Source organism: Hetaerina americana, unplaced genomic scaffold (genome assembly GCF_022747635.1).
Source record: "Hetaerina americana unplaced genomic scaffold, ioHetAmer1.1.p SCAF_60, whole genome shotgun sequence".
Lineage (NCBI taxonomy): Eukaryota > Metazoa > Arthropoda > Insecta > Odonata > Calopterygidae > Hetaerina > Hetaerina americana.
The window spans coordinates 1,329,197-1,338,413 of NW_027287206.1; positions in this window are offsets into that span (position 1 = coordinate 1,329,197).

The window sequence follows — 9,217 nt, forward strand, 5'->3', positions numbered from 1 at the left end:
CTTTTTATCTCTTCATTTAACTATATCATGTTACACAAACCTGATTTTGAGTAGAATACATGATAAACATTGTTCAATTATTTCATTGTTTCTACTCATAGAGAATTATTCATACCTTCATTCTTTCTTTATCAACTAAAACTATTTACACACTTTGAAGTGCCATGCTCTTGACTACTATCTTACAGAAGCTCAACCAACAGCAATCTGTCAGTATTAGGTTAGAAATTTTACATTTACTCCGGTCAGTATGAATATGTTTTCCATATCTTTTTCTTTTCTAAATCCATGAAAGCATTGAATATCTAGGATTATTATTTATTCTCATATGCATATTGTTAATTACCAGCCACTCAAACCCCGATTACATCTTACATTTGCCCCATTCCTTTCATACAATCCTCAAAAGAACATTGCACAACAAATACTCTATGCAAGATATAACATTCTAGAATAAGGCCCCATAATGTAGACATGGTACATAACTGTGAACTGCAAATGGTACCCAAATCCATCTACATAACTGATGTATTGGCCTGGTATATAGCACAGGCATAAACTTGATGGGTAACAGTTGGGTAGACTTTTGATATAATGTATGAATAGGCTTCACTCGACATATTTTAACTTATTTTTGAAACTTTTAAGTGTTTTTCAAAATATTTCTCGCCGTTCAAAGATGAATGCCAAGTGAATTAACATATTTTTGTACACTAATGAAATGCACGAGGTTTGGCGTGAATATACATAATATCAATGGTTTGGTAAAGCCTAATAACTGAAGCAAGTCAGTATCCCACTGGATTATGTTCTTTGCAACTATCGACCCAGAATCTGCTCAGACTATATTCAATCATACCATATTCAATGCTGAACTTTTACTTGACAAGAAATGCCAAATCTATGCTTGTAATACAATGGATTTATTTCCTGCCACAAACATCAGTATTGACCATTACCAAATTCATTATTGCAATAAAATTGTTTAATGCAATTAAATAATTGCAGTTTTACGCTAAGTGGAATAACATGATCTCATAAATATTATGCTGTCCAAATAATCCATCATAGCGCAAACAGAGTCAGCAAGGTGATTTTATTCGGGTAGTCTTGAGAAGCTATTTCCAAAGGCAGGGAAAACTCACCTACAGATTGTATGTAGGATTAGGGAAAAGACTCACTCCAACACTATTAACACTGAGCAAAAAGAGCATTCTACCAAGAGAATTTTACTGGGAAATGGGGTGCATTAACTGGGCAGCAATATATGAAAGTACAAAGTCCAAGACTGATGCTTCACTAATGCACAATCAGTGATAATTGCCATAGATTCAAACAGTTCTGTTAGTTTTATTAAGATTGTAGTTGAGAGTGAATTGCAGATTGTGCTTGGGGCGTTCAAGAAATTAATTATTTTTTATGAGTCCTTTATTTTGTGTGCATTACAGAACATTGGGAGTGGTGTGTTCCATGTGAGACTTATTTATCACTCTCTTTCCCTTAGGAACAAACTCTTTCTGGAAAACACATTTTGAGTAAAAAAAAAGACGATAAGTATTGTGATACTTATTTTTGGGGAAGACCCTGTAGATGATAGTAGCTCATACAAAGCAGGAGCATGAGTCATATCAGGCTGAAATTCAGTAAGAAAAGGCTTCTGGTTGCACGAGTATGCAAGTGACTGAAAGAATACCAATTTTGTCTTTACTAGTTTTTACACCATGACTTTAGACACTAATTGAAAGATGGCACTGGCAGCTTTCAATAAGTGGCTAACTGACCCCAGCTTTCCTACTCCAGCTACATATACAGTTGAATTGGCAAGATGTGAACTGCAAAACCTGCAATATGAGAATTTTAAATCCACCTCACAGCACAGAAATTCAGGGGAAACTACAGCTCCTGAGTAATGGGGGTAGTCTGATCTCCATGTTGGAACGTGGATAAATAAATTTTATAGAGTATGAAGGAACAGTATTATTTTCCAGCCAGTTTCATTTATATCACTTTTAATGTACCATGAAATGCATAAGGACCGCAACACCCTATGTTTATCATCGAGGTGAATCAGGTCTTTTATTCAGGTGATTAGTCAATATGCTAAGAACTTCAGGTAAGCATTTGCGCCATTCATCAAGACCTGCAAATTTAGGACCTGAGTTATCTTACAAAACCCACCAAGGAAGTCAATTGCTGTGGGACGGTCCAAAGACATAGCCATGAGGTCCAAGCTGGAGATTTTACTCTTTACTTCATTCCAGAATCTTATACAAACCTGACCTACATGAACTCCCAGCCGGGAAATTCTTGTCAGCACCACCAGTGCTGCTGATTAATGACCTCAATCAAAATCATCAAACTGTGTGCAAAATTCAAGCTATCCATGGAATAATATGCAGCTGTGCAATCTTATAAAAAACTGATGCTATTCCAAAAAAATCTGTCAGTCAAATGAAAACAAAATGTAATCATGCACAAACATTTAAGTATTGTACAGGCCTTCAAAAAGTCTATTCTACACAAAGGCTGCTGAGAGCTAGGAGACATTACAGAATTTCTCCCAACTCCTTTGGTATTAATAAAGTGAATAGCACCAAGAACTTGCCTCAATTGTTTTATATTTCATCAACAAACAATGCTAAAATTATTATTTTTTTCAATTTTTATGACTTTTTGAGGCTCCAGCCATGGTATTTGGGTTGACAGTATGGTTCAACTAAATGTATAGTAGTGATTTTTTAATGATGGTAATGATATTCTGTTGGGGCAGCACTTTCTTTGGGCATTGATATCAGGAGAGAGAATATGTGTAGCCAAATAGGGCCTAATAAAGTGAAAATATGTACCTAGGCAATGGTTACTGTAGTTGGTCCTAGTCTACTGTTCACAGAAAAAAGTATTTATTGTGATCACCAAAAAATAAAACAGAAGGGCACAAGCAGAATAACAGTGATTAGAAAACTCAAATAAATTTCATAAATATGGTGACTTATCATGATGATCATAGATATCTATATTATGCTCTACCCAACTATGGCCTATATTGGTTGATTGGCATTTAAAAATGTCATAATTTTTTGACGATTTGAGGTAACTTCTCCTATTATGAATAATATGTCAAGCTTTTAAAAACACCCTTTCACTGGGAACTGATGTTGCTATTTCAGCTAGGCATTTCTTTGGCTAGTTAAAGTCTACTTGGGTATACTTTCTCCCTCAACTCCCACTATGCTAGAGGATTTTTCTTCCTTGATACGAATGGTTCATTTGTGAACTGTCGGAATTCCATCAGTGCTAAGGGCATAGAGATAACTTTAAAGGATGTTACTCAACTATCAAAGTAATGCCAAATTGAATTATCATCTACTGGGCAAGCACAACCACCATCTTCCATCAGAATTACAATTTTCCTCTCTTCAGTGAAGTCTTTCTTCTACATCTGTCAATATGTCTTTTACTGCCTTCAACGAGTATATCTCTAGGAATGCATTAATTTCAAATCAAGGATCTTGGAAGGATGAAATGACATACATTCAACTCTGTAGAATTGAGATGACAATGTCTTTAAAAGAGCTTCAAGCAATTATAGTGATTTTTCTGCCAAGAGGAAGATTTCAGTCTACATGGGCTATTATGAAAGTAATGTGCATGCTTTAATTGTGATGCAATTATCCATGGCAGCAGAGTAAAACTGGTTGGGAAATGGTGGGGGGTCTGCCCTTCCAACGCAGCCGGTGGACAGTTTGTTCCGAGCAGTCTGAGTGAAAAGGCATGCCTCTGCATGAAGTGTGTTTTTTGGATTTGTAACACAGCACGATGGAGCATTCACTTGAACAGTAATGTGCCCTCAAATTTTGCATGCAGCTGGGAAAGAATGCAACCAAAGCATTCCAGATGCTTCAAGAGGCCTTCAAGGACAACTAAATTTCAAGATTACAGTCAGGGAAGTGGCACTAGGCAGTCACTAGGCCAGGAGGAGGTCGCCAATGAACCCCATTTTGGATGCCCACCAACGGCCAGAATCGATGAATACGTGAATCGTGTGTGTGAAGTTTGGCATTCCAACCATCGATTGAGCATCCAGCAAATTGCTGACGCCCTACACATGTCCACATTTGGAGTACATGGGATAGTGACCAAGGATCTGGAAGTGCGCAAGGTCAGAGCGAAGCTTGTGCCAAAAGTTTTGCCACAGGTCCTTCATTGTTACCAACTTTCTGGCCCGGAGCACCACCATGGTGTTCCCCCAGCCACCTTATAGTTTCGACTTGGCTCTGTATGACTATCTTTTGTTTCCCCAACTGAAGAGGGAGCTGAAAGGAGAGCATTAGGAGACTGTGAAATACATCCAAAAGCATGTTACAATGTTCCTGAGAGACATTCCCCTTGAGGAGTTTCAGGGTGCCTTCCAGATGTGGCAGAAACGTCTCCGCAAGTGTATTGATGCATTGGGAGAGTATTTTGAAGAATATTAAGCATTTGTACAAGTTTGGTCAATAGATCTACTTCTCCCAGTGAATGCGCATTACTTTTATATTGGACCCTGTATTTAGTGCAGCCATAAGCCTTCAAGGAATGGCAATTACCTTGGACACAAGGACTGATTTCTCACTGCACAACTCAACAGTCACTATGTCAAAAGGCTTCAGTAATGAGCGTATTACACTTTAAGTGCACCACTGTAGGTCAGTCAAGCTCTCCGCAGGATTGTGTGCCATTCCCAAAGTTGTTTCCACTGATTCCTGAACGTCACATTTTCACTGGAACATGTGGTAGGTGGAATTCCATCGGGTAATGACATCCATCTCTAATTTTAATGGCTGAGAGTCCTTCCTCTTCTAATGCTGAAGTGAAAAGAATTTTTCATTATCCTAGGAGCTTCTATAAAAATATTCAAAAATCCCTTCAACCTTTTCATGAATTGACTTAATGATTTTAAAACCACTCAGCACTACAAGATTAAGTGTGTGAGTGAAGCAAGGCAAATGAGCCCAGCCTGTTAATCTCACAGCTGTACTTATCCATGACAATGGTATCAAATTTTCTTGAATATCCCAGTCATATGCAATTTTCTTTATCCTGCACAACAAATTTTCACCAGCATGCCTACTCTCAAACTTGAAACCCTTAAGTAACACAGAAAAGGTCTCCCATTTCTCAGAAATAAAACGAGCTGTTATAGCTATGTATATCTCATTGGCCACTGTAGTTCAGCCACCTGTTTTCAAGGTGAATGGCACAGCAGTTTTCAACTGTCTTTTCTTGGCTTGTATTGTATTGTCATACCTCTGAGGTAGTAGTGTACTCCTGAACATAGTCTGGCTTGGAAGCTGATATACAAATTCTTTTTCTGCCATTCATTTGTTGAAACATCTATCCTTCAGTACAGTGAAATTCCATAACAACCATTTCCAGTATTAATCATCAATTTCCTTGTGACATCTAATAGATATGGGATGGAGAACAAGGTTGCTAATTGATATCTTCTGCACTGCAGATCTGTGCACTGAATTCACTGTGGCACTACTTGTGGGTACACTTGATGAGGGATTGATCACTGAAGAGAAGGTGCTGACATAAGGTTTTGAGGAGGCAAGTGAGGTAGGTAGTGCTTTATTTGCATCTACTGCCAGCAATGATTACTTCTGGGTGCCACAAGTTTATGCGGTTTTGCTATATAGAGGTGGTTCTACTTTTGTAAGAGCAGAATAAAACTATTAATCACATCTACCCACTCACTGCTTTTACTTTCCACATCATCCAAATGAAATTATAGTTTGCTACTTGAGCCTAACAGCTGATAGTTAATTTCTGAGTCTTGTAGGGACGTAAGGGTATCTTCAGCAAAAACAAATGTAAGGGCATGGCACAAATGACCTCAGCTCTTGGTTGCCTCCCCTAAATCTACTACTTACGAGTGTAAGGACCCTGCTGAGTGTCGTGTATGCGCAGTAAGAGTGGGTACTACTCGCATATTTTTAATTATAATTGACACCATTATGCAGCAAGGTAAAATAAGAATATATGTAATATATATGCATACGCATATTCAAATAATTATCTTACATAAATACATAACAATATAGTTGTGTACTTCCTGTTAGCCATTGCCTATCATTTTTCAAGAAATGAATGATACTCATTTAGATGAATTCAGAAGTTTTAGAGGAAGTCATACTTAGCACAGAAAATATTCCTGAAAGTAAATTATGTTGGATTCTTAAATGTACTATCCAAAATGTATGGCTGAATTGGTGCAGATATTTACTGCATTGAAATAAAAGTAATTAGACAATTTTTTCAATGCATATTTATTTAAGCATAACATCTTGTGTTTATTGTGATTACTTTACCAACATAAGGATTAGAATTTACATTAACTGATACATACTATACATGTATTTTTTAAGCATTTCATGCCATTAAAAGAAAAGACTCTTCCAGTGGTTTCATTAATTGGGGAAAACATACATCCAATGCATTTTTCATGATTGCATTTTCTGAAGAATTGATGCATTCACATATTTTGACAGATGTGAGACTTTATGTAACTAAACAATACTTGATACCCACCCAAGAATTCTGTGATTACAATCAACAATTCCTCAAAAAAGGCACATCTACCCATTTCTTATTCTAGTTATCCTCATCTAGACATTGGAAGGTACATCTATGAGTGTACCTATAGTAGGATCATTACATCCATATATGGAAGTATCTAAAATATGAATGTGATGACCATTTCCCATGTTTGTGATTTATTATGCTAATTTAAATAATATTTTGTCTTTAATTTTAAATATGTTCCCTTGTCAAAAAGAAGACAGCCGCAAAAGAATAAAAATAACCGTAGAAATGAAAAGTAAAATTACTGAAAAGGGAGAGATAAGAGGAGAGGGCATGGCAGATCTAGCACATAAATAAACAATTGGTCAAAATCAATGATTGGGCTTTTCTTCAAGAACACAGACAAGACTAAGGAGATAATTGCTTCAAATAGTGACAAAAGTATCTATGCAATGGTAATGAATTCTCAATGATGTTGAAAGGTTGCTTCTCATGTAGAAACAAAAAGCAATGGTAACTCAACACTATTAACAAGAATATCATTTGTGAGATGGGGAAAGTGATTTGCAGATCTCATTAATAAGATACCAGGATCATCAATGGTTAAATAAGTATTTAAGGGGAGCTTTACGTGGTTCAAGATATTTAATAGAAGAACCAGCATCCACAGAGAACTTCCATTAGTGACCTCAAGATGCTGGTAGGTTCAGAAGGATACCTGCCACGGCAGTTATCCCTAAGTAATTGTGATATGATGGGTCTTTTACTTTAAGTTTTTTGTGAACAAAATTTTGAAGTACCAGCAAAAATAAATGCCCCTTGGCCGCTTTATAGTAAAATAGAAATGTATCATAAATAATAAAAAGTACCAGCAAAAATAAATGCCCCTTGGCCGCTTTATAGTAAAATAGAAATGTATCATAAATAATAAACTCTTTCAATTATTTTTTGTTCTCTACAAATCAAATTGACATTCCAGGTTGTTCATTCCATGATATAAGAAAAGATGATTTATGATCATATACAACAAATATATAACTTTCTTTGAATAAACATTGAACATAACTTTTGTTCAGAATGGAATACGAAATCATATTACACATGAATTAATATGGCTATATTTGTTCTGCTTAATGAGTAGATTCCGGATCCAATTACATTTATGGCTTCACTGTAGTTGTAGCTTCAATTGTGTTCAGATATTTGTGTTAACGCATTGAGTGCAGATCACTCATTGCCTGACGTAGTAAGAGCTGTGCTGCCCTTGTGATGAGTCAATGGGTAGTTTTAGGCTTTACTAGGTGGAAATGATACACATACAGGCGAATCACTTTGTTTCCATATACACAGGTCCTAAAGACAAAATTTAAGACTTTGTACATCAAAACTTTGGTCGGACAAAGAAGTTAATGTGGATAAACAAAGTAGTTTGCCTCAGCAGGAGTCACTGATTCAGGCAGGTGAGCCTTATCTTTTCTAATAAAACACATGCACAAACATGGTGCTAAGATTTACATGCTAAATGGACACCCAGGTGTTACCCTGAAACTGTTAGTTTACTCTGGTAATGGGTAATCATTGGGTCATTGTGGGCATGTTCATAATTTTGTACTACGTGATTTTCTGAAATGATTTCGGAATTACATTGTATCACCATTGTGAAATTTGGGAAATATTCTCAGAAAGATGAATTCCTGAAATTTTCAAGGACTTTGTAATTTCAAGTAGAAGTTCCCAAATGTACCTTCAAAATTTTACCTCCTTGTCCCTCTTCAACAATAAAATAATTACATTATTTCTCCCATAACATATTTTCATAACTTAGCGATATAATTATACATACATCTACATTTTGCCATCATCATAGCCTGTTGTTGAAATGTGAGTTTGCACTACAATTGCATTGTGGGTTCCATTGCAACATATCACCATGATGATCCTTCCATTTTCTTGCAGCCAGCTCTTTAATCACCCACAAACTATGCAAAACTGTGCCCATTCCAAGATTTCCATTCCTAAAGCCAGTGCCAATGACCGATAGTCACCACTCTGTCACTTTCTTTAGGCCATTTCATTTCATTAACACCCAAGATGTCAAACTCCATTCTCTAAATCTCTCCCTTTGGATTCTCTGACCTCCCATAAGCCAGGCATTCCAAGTTACCAGCCTAAAATGACTGATATGCTCAATTGATTAGTCCCAGCCACGAGATCCAAATTCAGGACTAGTTCATATCTGGAATATTTTACTTGAGTCTCCCATCATGTCTGTTGTTTAATTCAATATAAGAAAAATAAAAAATTGGTGACCTAGGAATAAACACTATAATTATCATTATAGAGGTAAATACATACGACACCATCTCCCTCATTATTCCAGTACCCAAATTAGGGTCTGTATGCACTTACGTTGCCAGATCTATAATTATTGCCTGAAATTCTCTGCATACTCCCCATTTCTGGTGGCATTGACAGGAGACTTTTTGCTCGCACCAGACTTGGCTCAATCCATGCTTCTGTTACTTTAAGGTTACCATTACTTGTTTTCATACTCATTTGCAGAAGCAATATCAAGTGAAATTACCCATAAAAAGTGTATGTGGTGTATATAAATCTGTTGTCTAAAACAAGAATTTTAAGGCAGGAGGGT